The 15,080-nt window shown below is 47.8% G+C and overlaps 1 non-coding gene across 1 annotated transcript; it reads left to right on the top strand.

The window, feature by feature from the left end:
• Window positions 1-9,213: 9,213 nt before the first annotated feature.
• Window positions 9,214-9,282, top strand: TRNAL-GAG (transfer RNA leucine (anticodon GAG)). Its single transcript has one exon. It is a non-coding gene; the product is annotated as a tRNA-Leu (tRNA).
• The last annotated feature ends 5,798 nt before the right edge of the window (window positions 9,283-15,080 follow it).

Below are 15,080 nucleotides of genomic sequence, written 5' to 3'. Positions count from 1 at the left end.
GCTGTGTTATAAATGAGCGGAGGCAGTGGTGTTTCCCGGGGGAAGGATCGCTCGCTGCGCGCAAGGGCGTTTTCGCCATCATTAGCTGTCTAATTGTGCGCCACGCCGCACGGCGCTATTTAGACGTGTGACTGCCGATGATTTATTGATTACTGCTCTTTTTGTAAAGCTTTGTTTTCCTGTTTCTGACAAATCCGGCGACTGGCGGTTGGGTTTGATTTGTCTTTTGGTATTTTTTTTTTTTTTAATGAAAAATTGCTTTGAACGCTGGCTGGAAATTTCCTGTGCATTAATTTTTTATTGGCGCTCCCTCCCCCAAAAATAATCCCCCCCCCAAACAGCAATGCAAACAAAACAAAGAACCACCCACACATGCCACTGGAGTAAAGTACAGGCAGGCAAAATAACACGGGAGACCATGGGTTTGGCAAAGTCCCCAGTTCCTTATACTTCTAAACCTTTCCTTCTAGGATCAAGGCTGAGGTCATTCCAGTGGCAGGTCTAGCGTACGCTACAAGAATCCCTGTTTATTAGGAACTGTCTTTGTTTTCTGGTCCTTGTTAAGTCATTCTCCCCATGTGTTTTGGAATCATTTTGGGAATGCCTTTCAGATATGTTGCCACCAATGTAAATGTTCAATTTTTGAAGGAGTGGCTGAATGCAGCCCAGAAGGCATTCAAGAATTCATTTTTCTTGGGTCACACATGGATCAGAGTGGTGGCTACGGTATGGAAATTAAACATCAAATTGCTCTGGGCTGCTTGGCTATGATAAGCTTGAACCGAGCATAGGAAAGCAAGGACATGCGCCTGATTACCAGAAGTAGATTTGCTTGATCTATTTCCACTTGTGGCTGTGAAAGTTGGACAGTGAAGAAATCAGACAGGAAGAGAGTCGATTCGTTTGGACCCTGATGCCAGTGAAGGTTCCTGTGGATTCCATGGGCAGCGGAAATCACAAACAAGGAAATACAACAAGGCAAAACCCCCAAAATCTGGCTCACTTGCTTTGGGTGTATCATGTGATTCCACTTGATGGAGAGAGCCATTGTGTTAAGACTGGTCAGTGGTAAAAGGAAACCAGGCAACAAAGAACACGGTGGTCAGACACAATCAAAATGGACAGTGGCCAGAGCATTACACAACTAGAAGAAGTGGTGCAAGATGATCACCAAGAGTCAGACACAATGGAATGGCTAACCTCAGTATCAGTTCAGTCAAATGTGCCCCCATTCTGCTAGCCTGCCATGGCTGGACTGGGTTTATTCTCCTCTTGGCCTACGCTAGTTATTGACTTGTAGTACAAGAGCTCAAACAGAGAGAGAGAGAGAGAGAGAGAGAGAGAGAGAGAGAGCTTACTGAGAGCCAGTGTAGTTTGGTGGTTAAGAGTGATGGCCTCTGATCTAGAGAACCAGGTTTGATTTCCCACTCCTCCACATGAAGCCAACTGGGTGTCCTTGGGTCAGTCAGTCACAGTTCTCTCAGAGCTCTCTCAGCCCCATCTGCATCACCAGGTGCCTGTTGTGGGGAGAGGAAGGGAAGGCGACTGTAAGCCGCTTTGAGACTTCTTCAGGTAGAGAACAGCTGAGTATAAAAAACAACTCTTCTCCTTCTTAATTATGTTGCCTCTTTTTGCCTCAGGCCCATGCAAGGAAGAGAGGGAGAGTTTAACCCTTCAGATGCCACTCTCTTCCACTATTTAAAACCAGGTCCTGTGTTTCGCTGCTAGCATTTTAAAGGGGAAAAATGTGCTGTATTTAAAGGCCGCAACATTCTCCTTTGCAATGCTGATAGATGAACCAATAAAACAGACTGGAAATTGAAAAGTTTGAAACCTCTTTCTTTTCCCCACATAGCCCCAAAGCAAACTGAGCTTGCATGAGCTTGCAATCTGCATTATAAACAGAACAAGATGCACAGTCTTTACTTTGTCTGCTTGAGTCTTGTTGATGTTGTACATGTCATCAAAGGCATAACATGATCACAAACTACCATGTAGTTTCCCTTCTAGGCACTGAAATTGTCTGTTGTGGGTCATGGAGGGGAAGGCGATTTGCCACCTGCTCTTAGATTCCTCAGGGTAGAGAAAAGTGGGGTATAAAACCTACTCTTCATCTTCTCCTTCCCATACAGCCTGCTGCGTGACCTTGAGCCAGTCACAGTTCTCCCAGAGCTCTCTTAACTCCACCTGCCTTACAAGGTGCCTGTTGTGGGAGGTAGGTAATTGTAAGCTGCTTTGAGGCTTCTTGAGGTATAGGCAAGCAGGGTATTCAAACATATCTTCTACTTTATTTATAACTCACCGTGCTCTCTAACATGGACTTGAAGCAGCTCACATCGTTCTCCTTTCCTACATGTTACCCCTACAGCAATCATTGCAAGGGAGGTTAAAGTGAGGGTCTCTCAGTAAGCTTCAGTGGCAGAGTGGAGATTCAGAAGAAGAAAAGTTGATACTTATATGCCTCTTTTCTCTACCCGAAGCTTGCCAGATTAGAAGCCGCGGCTCTCAAAAACAGCAGGAGATAGAGCAGTCATGGTGGGAGAGAGAGTCAAGTTTCTGGCCACATTTCATAGCATTTATTTTATTATTTATTTATTATTGGATTTTTCAACTGCCCCTCCCGGGCTAGCCAGTTTGTGGCAGTGTATGACATAATCATAAAATCACGACAACAATTACAAACTCAACTCCCCACCACCACCAATATCCCCGCAATTCTATCCAATTGACGTGGTTCCAGGCTCAAATTCAGTGTAAATATAGTTGCATCTTAGATATCAGAGATGCTTGGTAGATGTCAAAAGATGAACGTTTGGAGGAGGGGCCCATAGATTCTCCTTGCCCTGGCCTCAACCAAATGCCTGGCCGAAGACCTCTGTATGAGACCTCACAAATACAGAAGATGACTCCTATTTTTATTCTGTGTCCAAGGCTATCGAAATCTGGGGCTGTGCCTGGGAATGATGCCATGGAAAGTGATAAACAAAGGCTATAAGAGTTTAGGAGAAACCTAAACATTATTATTGTAAAGGTCACTTGAAAAAACCAATTAGAATTTTAGCTGGTGCGAGGTCGCTGCTTTTCCCCCCCAATTATTATCTTCTACGGAAAGGTCAGAATGAAAAATAAATGTGCATTAGCCTTCATTTCCCATGGAAATGAAGACTTTCAGGACCGTCGGTTACTTTTTGCTTCCATTCCAACTGAATGAACATTGGAATCCACTTGGTAATCCTGTGCTTTCTCATCTGGCTGGGAACGTTGAGGGGGGGGGGGAGCCACACACCTTCCCCAGACTGCATTGCTCTCTGGGAATTGTAGTTCTTGGCATCTACAATAAATGCCCCCAGGGAAAAGCAAGAAAGTTCAAATCTGGACTGGAGGTGCAGGCAACAGTCACATAAGGAACCATTGCAGATAACCATCAGACACAAGGCTATTGAGCTAGGTAACTGGGTCACATGGCCATAGCACAATGGCAGAGTATCAAATTTGCATAAAGAAGGTCCACAGTTTGGTCCATGTAGGGTTAGGAAAGACCTGGAGGCTTGGGGGTGAAGCCTAGGGGGGTGGGTTTGGTGCTGGCATTTTCTTCAGAGAACTTCTCTGGAGATAGCCACATCCCCTCTGACCACCAGTGATAGATGAATGGGTAGAGTTGCCAGATCTAATTTGGGAAGCTCCTGGGGATTTGAAGATGAAATCTGAGGAGGACATGGACTTCCTTGCGACACAGTGTCATAGAATCCACCCTTCAGGCATTCATTTTCTCCATGGGAATACATCTCTGAAGCCTGAAGATGAGCTGGAATTACAAATTCCAAAGGATCCCCCGGGTCCCACCTGGAGGCTAGCATCCTTATTTGGAGAATGATTGTAATTACAGAAGACCTCCCAGGTTTACTTGGAGGTTGGAAACCCTAGTCCCCAGCATCTCCAGGTAAAAGGATCAGGTAGTCATTGATTGTAGAGACCTCTTCCTGAAACCCCAGGCACCTATTACGTTACCAGTCAGGACAGACAGCACTGCCCTTGATGGAGCCAGGATTTGCTTCAGTATAAGACTTCTTGTGTTCATAGTTTACAGCAAGCATTGGGGACTTCGCAGAGAGCAAGGGGTTAACATTAGAAGAGGGTTTGGTGCACGTCAATACCTAGCTCCCTAATTTCAGCAACTGCTCTTCTGACCACTCAGCACCTTGAAAAACGGCATTTCATGTCCCAAGCCGGAGAAGAACCTCTGCAAGCAAAAATGCTGCATGAAAGAGGGATGCAATTTGCTTTCCATTTGTGATTTGCGTCTGTTGTCTTTGCCCTTGCTCATTCATCTTCTTTTCTTTTTTTAAAAATCCACCAGTTTGGGTATTTCTGCCCGGCCGATATCATTTTCACTTTTAAATCTGGATGAAATCTTTTGCGATTGTATCCCTTCCTGACTGAATCTTCTCAGCCCAGTTCCAAGGACAAGAAAGAAAAACTGCCCAATGAGAAGAGAGCTGGATTGTAATCCTTTCACTACCCAAACAGCTTACAAATACCTTCCCTTCCTCTCCCCACAACAGACACACTGTGAGGTAGGTGGGGTTGAGGGAGCTCTGAGAGAGCTGCTCTGTGAAAACAGCTCTGTGACTAGCCCAAGTTCACCCAGCTGGCTGCCTGTGGAGGAGGAGCGGAGAGTCAAACCTGGTGCTCCAGATTAGAGTCTGCCACTCCTAATCATGACACCACCCTGGCTTCCAGTGGAGGAGATATCTGGCACTGTAAGAAAGCTCAGAGCAGGTAAAGAGGCATTGCATTTATCAGGGATGCAACACCATGTCTATGCCAATCATTGAACAATAGCTTGAAGATACAGCTGGCATATCCATACCCAGATTGCCCTGCTTCAATTTTACATCTTTTTTAAAATTTTTGGCATGCAGCATTCCAAATCCAGGATTTCCTTTGGCCTTTTGCATGTGGAAAATGCACATCCCGGTTGCAAAGTTACAATTCTTTTCACCCAGTTGGCATCTTTGGATTGTTTTGGTTTTGACAGGCACCAAATATAAGCTGTCGGCTGCTATCAAATAATCGATACTTCTGCATGTCATTTACCAAACACTGTCAAAACCCATTGTGTGCCACGGACCAAACACAGCCAGATATCAAATACGGTGCCTTGTCAGCGATGGAGAACTGTCATAGATAAACTGCCCAACGTCACATCCTGAAATCAGATCCCACAGAGTGTCAGGCTACATACTAGCAAGAGGCAAGTGAGAAAGCTGGAATGACCATACGGGTCAATGGGTGGGGGCGTGGGGAATAGAGGAAGACCCAAGTTCAAATCAACATGAATTCAGCAGGATCCACAATGGAACAATCAAAGTAAGTGCAGAATTAGACCAGGTCCAGGACCTTTATGGCCTGGGCTCTGACCTGGTGGAACGTTCTCCCAGGTGAGATCAGGGTCCTGCAGGACCTTGGACAGTTCCGTGGGGACTGCAAAATAGATCTGTCCTGCAGGACCTATGATTGAGGCCCGAGACAACCCTCGAAATCTGGCCTCCCTGCCGGAAACACCAGTCTGCTCAGAATACCATCTAGATCATCTTTCCCCTTAACGCCCCTGTACGTTTACATCACCACTCTCCTCCGAAAGAGTGGAGGCAGCTTAGGAAATCTGTTTTAATTTCATTATGAATGATGATGATGATTTTAATGTTAATTTTTAATGTGTCTATTGTGGCTTCTGTGTGTTACCCACCCTGAGCCAGTTCCTAAAATTGCCTTGGGCCTCAGTGGAATGGGTAGTTGATGCGACAGGAGGCAGAAGCGCCTTTAATATCACAAAGAAGCCGTCAGCGGGAAACCCAAGGTTTGCAACCACGTCTAAGTCAGATGGCTCTGAGACCCAGCCTATGCAGCGGCCAGGATGTTAATAAGAAAACCCTGTTGGGTCTTTGAAGCTTTGTGGTCGGAGGAGGCAAGGAAGGTAGGGGTTTATCGAGAAGCACCGCTTATCTGTATGCTTCAGACATCTCTGCTTGCAGCCCAGTTGGTGGAGCTGGATGCCTGAAGCCCTCCAAAGTTGCCATAACAACTCACAAATAGTAATTAGGCAAAGAGGAACGGGAGGGGGGGGGGAGGAGAGGAAGGTCCCAAAGAACAAATGAAAACATGGGAAATGAAGTGCAGGATTTTGCACAGGACGTTGGGCACTCTGCAGAAATGCCAGGCAGGCTCATATTACAGAATCCACTTGGGGTCCCTTGATGGAGGGGACACCTCCACAATATTCTATGACCTATGTTTGGGACTCTGTAATCCAGTGGTTCTCAGCCTTCCTGATACTGTGACCCTTTAATGTAGTTCCTCCTGTTGTGGTGACCCTTATAGGAGTGACGTGGCCCAGATCCAGTGAGCACTGACACAAGAACAGGTGAAGAACAAACCTAATCCAGCCCTCACCTTTTCTACAACCAACTAGGTCCTTGCCAAGATCTCCAAAAGAGAGCAAGACCTAGTCTGCACACAATAGATAATGCACTTTCAATGTACTTTTGAAGTAGATTTTCCTGTTCCGCACATTGAAAGTGCATTATCCTGTGTGTGCAGACTAGGCCCAACTCTCTCTCCTAGGGTCTGGAGCTCTTCCCGTATTACAACTGCTCTCCAGAATACAGGGATCAGTTTCTCTAGAGCAGAGGTGGCCAAACTATGGTGGCATGTGCTGGCAGGGGCTCATGGGAATTGTAGTCCATGGACATCTGGAGAGCCACACTTTAGCCGCCTCTGTTCTAGAGGAAATGGCAGTTTTAGTGGGTGGAGTTTACGGCTTTATACCTTGCTGAGGTCCCCAAATTCCACCCTCCCAAGGCTCTTCTCCCAAATTTTTCAGGCCAAAATTGGACACACAGTCTCCCAGCTTCCTCCTGGGCCATTTCAATGGCCTAATCATCGAATCGGAAGGGCCACACAGGCCATCTAGCCCAACCCCCTGCTCAAGGCAGGATCAGCCTCCACCCCTCTTGTTTCTTATCAGGTAGGATGGGAAATAAGGACGGCATCTTGCCAGGCACCCCATCGCTCTCTGACAGGGAAGAAGGGGAAAAAAGAACAGAATTGTAGACCGGCTGTTTAAATGGGCGGTGAGGGAGGGGGGGAAAAACAAGAAAGAAAGGCCCGCGAAGCTACCAAGCCAACACAACACCTGCCTGACAATGCAGAACAATAAAGGTGTAAGGGGAGAAAGGCTATTCTAATACTCCTCACACAATAGCGGCAGAGACTCCCGGCAGCAAACATCCATGCACTTGACTGCAAAGAAGAAAAGGGCCTTACGGAAGGAGGCACATGAAAAGAATTCTCTGCACACACACGCACACAAAAATGAAAGGCAAGGCACAATAGTATATATTTCAAGCATCTGAAAAGGAAGTCTCGTAATCAGTCGAAGGAGACACCGTAGTCGGGGGAACCGAGAGCAAGGGAGGGAAGAGGGAGAAACCCAATCAAGGGGGGGGGCTCCCACTGCTTGGAGCATATGCGTTTTTGAAAGGATCCGAGTCACTGAAAGAGGATTGGGGGGAGAGGGGGAGAAAAACCCTGCTTATTCCCCCCCCCTCACCAAATTCATTTATATCTGCTTCTCTTTTCTTGTAAGGGGACAAGGAGGTGGGGATCCATGCATAATACATTCTGAGACAAAAGACATGCATGTCCTTAGCATTCAAGGAAGAGCGGTATCTGTAAAATATGATCCACCATCAGGATGACAAGGACGGATGGGGTTGGAGGGGGGGCACCATGCAGGAAATCAAAGGCAGGGCAGCATTTGGATAGGGTTGCCATCATCCCAGTGGGGACTGGAGATCTCACAGAGGGGCCATAACTCAGCGGTCAAACATCTGCTCAGCACACTGAAGGTCATAGGTTGTTTCCCCTAGCATCTCCGGCTAGAAGGAGCAGCCAGCTGTTGACGTGAAAGGTCTGTACGTGAGGCCCTGAAGAACCATGGCCAGTCTGGAGAGACACCACTGTCCCCAGGGGACCAATGGTCTGACTCAATATAAGGCATGTTCAAGGCATGTTTAAGGAACAGGCTTCCTCGGGAGGTGGTGGCTTCTCCATCTTTGGAGATTTGTAAACAGAGGCTGGAGAGCCATCTGACGGAGAGGCTGATTCTGTGAAGGTTCAAGGGGTTACAGGGGATGAGTGATAGGATTGAGTCTCCTGTATAGTGCAGGGGGTTGGACTAGATGGCCCAGGAGGTCCCTTCCATGATTCTATGATTCTAAGCGGATTGCTTGTGCATGATGCTGCCATTTGCAGAGGGGTGCAGTGCCGCTGAAGCCCTGTACATGTGTTATCGCGAATGCAAGCGCATATCGCATGGATATGCATGCATCTGTTGGTCAGAAAGAACCATGAGATCCTTTTACAAATGAAACCAGCATATGTAGAGATATTGCAGTCACAGCTTGAACTGTATATGTGCCGAATGTCGCATGAGCATCTCCTAAGACAATGCTGGAGTAGACAATGCTGATCTTGACTGGTCCGATTCCATAAACTACAATTCCCCACGTTCAAAATACACCGGTGCACTGTAAGCATAAAAGTCTCAAAGGAACGATATCAGCTGTGCTTCCCCCAATGGCTCACTCTGAAGGTGAGTCTGCATTCCCCCTCCTTGACCTTCCTAATTCCAACCATCCCTCCGGGACCTCTTCCCGACAGCCAGACAGAGGGGCGGAGAGAGGGCGGAGAGGTTGCCGGTGCCGCTGTCTGACTTTCTGTTTTGTTTGGTTCCTTTTTATGGGGCTGCCACAAAAACACTCATTAGACAGTGTTGATTTTCATTAATGTTGATTCACCAAGAGCTTAATCAATCTTCTGTGACCAACCACCTCCGTTCCCAAGGGAGAACAAAGCTGTTTAACAAATTAGCCCGACAGCTTGTAGGTAATGCAGGGCCACGTGAAGCGGCATCGCAGGAGGTGTGCCGATTAGCGCAGCGTGGCGCGGAACAATAGCATGAAGTGCTCTCTCTTGCAATGGGCACCTTGGGTGAGCTGTGCCAGCAGGGATGCGCCGACATGCTCACTTAGCCACCGGTACGATGCCTGCCTTTGGCATTCTTGGCAAGGCAGAGCAGAGGGAGCAGTTGTTATCTGTCGCTTCGAAGCCAAGGCCCGCAGAGAAGCCGCTGCCTATAGTGGAGGAGGGGCCGTGGCTCAGTGGAAGAGCATTTGCTTGAGACGCAGAAGGTCCCAGGTTCGATCCCTGGCATCTCTGGTTCAAAGGATCAGGCGGTAGCTGATGGGAAGCACCGCAGTCTGGGACTTGGGAAAGCTGCTGCCAGTCTTTGCGGACGATACTGACCTTGATGGACCAATGGCCTGCTTCAGTATAAGTCAGTTCTGTGTGTTCATGCATGAGAATGAAGGTTCAGGAGGAAGTCAGCAAAAGTGAAGGCAGCGTTGGGGGCATGGGATGACCTCGAGTTTCTCACCCGGAATGTTTTGATCCCCAAATCCTTGTTACTATTTGTTTGTTTGTCTATCAATTTATATCCTGCCATTCCCAAACAGTGGCTCATGGCAGGTCACAACAATAAAACCAACATAAAGGTAAAGGTATCCCCTGTGCAAGCACCGAGTCATGTCTGACTCTTGGGGTGACGCCCTCTAGCGTTTTCAAGGCAGACTCAATACGGGGTGGTTTGCCAGTGCCTTCCCCAGTCATTACCATTTACCCCCCAGCAAGCTGGGTGGGTCCTCATTTTACCGACCTTGGAAGGATGAAAGGCTGAGTCAACCTTGAGCCGGCTTCTAGGATTGAACTCCCAGCCTCATGGGCAGAGCTTTCAGACTGCATGACTGCTGCCTTACCACTCTGTGCCACAAGAGGCTCTTTTAGAATCATAGAATCATAGAGTTGGAAGGGGCCATACTGGCCATCTAGTCCAACCCCCTGCTCAACGCAGGATCAGCCCAAATCACCCTAAAGCATAAAAACCAACATAACATCCCCTAATAACAATATACCCCTGTATCCCTCCCCTCACAGTGACAATCCCACCTCCCCCCAGCTCCATTTAGGTGCCATAAACATTGACTCGTCCGGGATGGGGTGTTCTCTAAGATTGATTTTCTTGTTAAAACTCAAGACCTTCCCAGCTCCACCTGGCCTTTTTAGCTCCTGTCTAGTTCCATCAGGAGACGTCGTAACCCTGACACACCCTTCCTGAGCCTCACATAGCCCCCCCTTTGCTGTGAACCCCCCCCCCCCCAGCCCTGACCCATCTCATGCACACCGAGAGCCATCAGAGAGATGTTGGGTCGGTAATGACTTTGCTTTGCTGGCCTGGGCTGCATCGGAGTGGCTGTTCTGGAGGTGAAAGGCTCCTGATTCCATTACCGATCCAATTTCTCAGATCCTTCCAGGTTAGATAGGAATTGCCAGAGCGGAACGGACCGCCGGCCCATTGTGCCTGGTATCTCCGGTGAAACAGCAGCTCCTGCTTGGCCCTTAAATAAAAGCCATCCCATTATAGGGTTTGTAATTTGATAGCGCTATGTACATATCTCATTGTGGGAAGCAAAGGCCTTTGCATTCTCAGGGATTCTTCAACGGGCATGGACCTGACTCCTAAGGAAGCCGGGGCAGGACGGACACTGACCTCCCCGTTTCCGTTTGGATTGCAGATTCCAGGATGATTCAAAGGAGGACTCTGGGAACAGAACTCCCCTACATGTAGCATCACCCGTGCATGGCACTAACCCAAGCCTACCCTGTCTTTGTCTCTAAAGAATGACAATTACTGTCTCTGAATGTAGAAGATCCATGGGGGCCAACAGCTGCTGATGGCCCCTCCCTTCCACGCATTCAGCCAAGCCCTTCTTAAATTAATGGCAGTTTCCACATCTCCTAGCTGTGCATGCTGCAGATGAGTGACTCCTGGAGTGGGAAAGTATTTATTTGTCCTGAATCGAGCATGCCTTAACATCATGGAGAGATCAGGGGCTTGGAAATCTACTATGAGAGCCAGTGTGGTATAGTAGTTAAGTGTGGTGGGCTCTAATCTGGAGAGCTGGGTTTGATTCCCCATTTCTCTTCCACATGCCGCCAGCTGGGTGACCTTGGGCCAGTTACAGGTCTCTCAGAGTTGTTCTTATAGAGCAGTCCTATTAGAGCTCTCTCAGCTCCACCTACCTCACAGGGTGTCTGTTGTGGGGAGAGGAAGGGAAAGACGGTTGTAAGCTGTTTTGGAAAAAAAGTGAAAAGTGGGACATAAAAAAACAGGGTTTTTTTTTCTTCTTCTGAACATGCTGGGAAAGTGGGCAAATGAGAACAAGGTGCAATTCAATAAGGAGAAGTGTGGAATTCTACATCTGGGGTCACAAAAATGAGAAGCATGCAGACTGGATGGGAGATGTGTGAATGGGGTGTTGGGGTACTTAGAATTGTAAGCTAAATATGAGTAGACAGCAGTAAAGAAGTCAAATGCAGTCTTAGACTGTATCAACAGTGGCATCACATCAAAATCACAAGATGTCCTAGTCCTACTGTATACCGCATGGGTCAAACTACACCTGACCTGTGTGCAGTTTTGGAGACCTCACTTCTAAAACAATGTGGATGAAATGGAGAAGGTCCAGAGGAGAGCAATGAGGATGACCCGGGGCCTGGGGACCCAGAACTAAGAGGAAAGGCTGAGGGACTTGGGAATGTTCAGCCTGGAGAAGAGGAGGCTGAGAGGGGACACGATTGCTCTCTTTGAGTATTGGAAAGGTTGTCACTTGGAGAAGAGTAGGAAGCAGTTCCTGTTGGAATTAGAAGATAGGAAAAGCACTAATGGCTTTAACCTATGCGTAGAATGACACAGGCTACATACCAGAGTAGTTCAGCAGTGGAATGGGCTGTCTCAGGAGGTGGTGCGCTCTCCCTCACTGGTGGTCTTCAAGCAGTGGCTGGACAGATACTTGTCAAAGGTGTTTTAGGTTGATCCCGTATTGAACAGTGGGTGGGACTAGATGACCTGGATGGCTCTCCCATCTCTAGGGATCTATGATTCTATTACAACTTGTCTCCAGATGAGAAGAGATCTGTTTCCCTGGAGAAAGTGCTGCTTTAGAAGGTGGACCCTATTGGCAGTGTACCCCACGGAGGTCCCTCTCCTGTCCCTCCCCGGGCTCCAACCCCAAAACCTCCCCACCCATAGCTGGCAGCCCTAATACTTATTAAGGGATGGATGAAATGCCTCCCCACCCCCATCCAAATTGTCCCCAAATCCAAATTGAGGCTGAACTATCCTTTCCAAAACTGCTGGGAATCACAGGTCCCCTGGTGTCTCATAGAGCTGGGCCCTAATGTAATTGCCCACCCCTGCGATAGTCTCGCTAATTGAGTAAATGAGGTGAAAAACAAACCTGCGCCAATCAATGGAGAAATAATTTTTGGCAAATTGTGGACATAAATCTTTGGAGATCTATGGGACGTGAGCGTTTGTTAAAGAGCAAGGGGGAGCAGGCGGGGGGGGGGAGAGCCAATCAATTTTCTTTATTAAAATGCAATCACTCCATCTATGACTACTTGAGCAGGAGGGCTGGCAAGGCAGGGGAGGAGGAGGAGGACCTAAACAACTGCCTGGCTTAAGCACAGAGATCTGCAAAGTACCTTATCAGGAAGGATGACAGAAGGTTGGAATGGAACGAAGAGACAGGAGGACAATCTGATGCTCTAGGTCGGCTTTTATGAACCTTTTGACCAGGGGGAGTCAAACTGCGGCCCTCCAGATGTCCATGGACTACAATTCCCATGAGCCCCTGCCAGCGAATGCTGGCAGGGGCTCATGGGAATTGTAGTCCATGGACATCTGGAGGGCTGCAGTTTGACTACCCCTGCTTTTGACCATGGTGGTACTGCTGAAATATTTGTGAGGCTTTGAGGTACCAGGAAGGGATGCCAGTTGGCCACCCTTCCCTGCCACACCCCTTGGAAGTAAGAGGAGCCTCAGCTGGCAAAGGTTCAAATGGCTGGGGCCCCTCCCCATTCTACCCCCTCCAGGCTCCTCATTGGCCACTTTGGGAGGGGGTGGGTCAACCTGCCCAAATAAGGTTAGATTCTTTTTTTTCCCCTCTTTGCTTGGAGTTGGAAATGGCAGGCACTGGGTGGGAGGGGTCTTCCCCGTTGACATTTTGAAACCTCCCCATGCCACTGGACCATTGAGGGGCCTTTGCAGTACCATGGTTGGAAAAATCCTGCTCTCCAGCATGCATGAACCATGACTGAGAAATGCCAAGAAGATATGTTCTTTTAGCATTCAATGGCAAGAATCAGCTTTGTATGCAGATTTCAGGATCAATATGGACCTTTATGGACTATTGGTTTGAGTCAGTATAAGGCCACTTCATATGTGTTCATACCTGGCAGAATGGCCAGTCCCTGACTGAGATAGCCCAGGCAAGCCAGATCCTGTGAGATCTCAGAAGCTAAGCAGGACCAACCCTGGCTAGTATTTGGATAAGGGACCCCCCAGGGATCTGGATGGAGTTTCTCCTAGGACCACTAGAGGTCATGACTGACAGGCAGGCCATGGAAAAACACCTTGAAATGTCTCTTGCCTAGCTGACTAATAACCCTTCGATCTCCTAGCGATATTACTTACACCATATGATAAGTAAGAAACAGTGGCCAGTATGGAGCTAGATGGACCATCTGGGGTGCTCTAAAGTAGGACCTCCTAAACCTGAAGAGCCCATGAGCACTTCTAGAACTTCAAGGAAGGGCTGTGGGTGCCACTGTAAAATGGTTCCTATGGGGTTCCCAGTCCTATGATGGAGGCAGAAATTTCTGCATTGTTACTCCCAGCAGATTGATAGACGATGCCTCCTGAGATCTTCTGCTCCGCCAATGTGAAGGGCAGTCAGGACTGGCTATTTGTTTTTAAGAAAGAGATGCTTTAGTAAAGAAGGAACTGAGGTATATTGGTGGGCACCATGGTTCTCCTGGAAATGGCAGAAGAGATCAGTGGTGTAGAACTGCAGGAGCTTGTAGGGGTGGACATAAAGAGGAGGAACTTCCCATAAGACAGGTGAAGGAAGTGACATCATCATGCACCTCTCTAGGTCTCCTAGGGAGCTGTTGCCCCCTTTATCCTCTGCCACTTCATTGAACATCTGTTGGGCAGGGGCAGAATACATGCTTTACATGCAAAAAGTGATAGGAGCTGTGTCACAATTACAATGGGAATGCATACATGTGAACATATGTGTTAAAAGAGAAGACATCCCCTACACACAATGAGAGAGAGAGAGAGAGAGAGAGAGAGAGACTTTTCTGTGCTTTCTGAAACAAGTTGCTACTTTGTTCTGATTTCCTGAGAGAGGAACAAATCAGGGGAGATTTTGCTGATTTGGTAAATTGGGAGGTTTAAGTGCCGCCCCAAAAGTCCGCAGAAAAATTAGAAAACAATTGTGAGAAGAGAAGGAAGCAAAGGAAATCTCATTACACTGTGGGCCACCCAGCTCTCCAAGTGCATGGCGGCATTAATTAGTAACTTTGAAGTGCCAAGGAAAAGCGACAACTCAGAAGCGGCTGCACCGTTTCCTTCTCAGTGTCCTGCTGGGATCTTCGCACACAATGACCCTGAAATGTGATGTAGCATGCGTTATTTCAGACGCAGCTCCAGGGTGCGGTGACAATGCATTCGGCTTTAAAAGGCTTTGAGGTCCATTCACCAGGATCGCTCCATATAGAATTGTGGGGCTGCCTTCTCAGGAGACAGACAGCTGCTCGGTTAAGTCTCCAAGCCCATTAGCTGCAGAGAGCAAAATGGTCTCTCTGCAGTCGGGCCGTTTCCAATTCCTCATCCCCGTTTTTGATCCCTGAAGAACCCGGTTCCGTTTCATTTCTCCCTTGTGCAAATGAAACTTCTGATATATATATATTTTAAAAACAGCCATTTCCTCCTGCAGAATTTTCCCCACGACGTGCATGTATTTCGCAATGTTATTTCTATGTCAATACATCAGCACAGGATATTATACATAAAAGTGACCCGCACTGTGTAATGCCACGTAGATTGCATC

Source organism: Paroedura picta, chromosome 12 (genome assembly GCF_049243985.1).
Source record: "Paroedura picta isolate Pp20150507F chromosome 12, Ppicta_v3.0, whole genome shotgun sequence".
Taxonomy (NCBI): domain Eukaryota; kingdom Metazoa; phylum Chordata; class Lepidosauria; order Squamata; family Gekkonidae; genus Paroedura; species Paroedura picta.
Note: the sequence above shows the minus strand (reverse complement) of the source record. Positions and strands in the feature narration are given on the sequence as shown.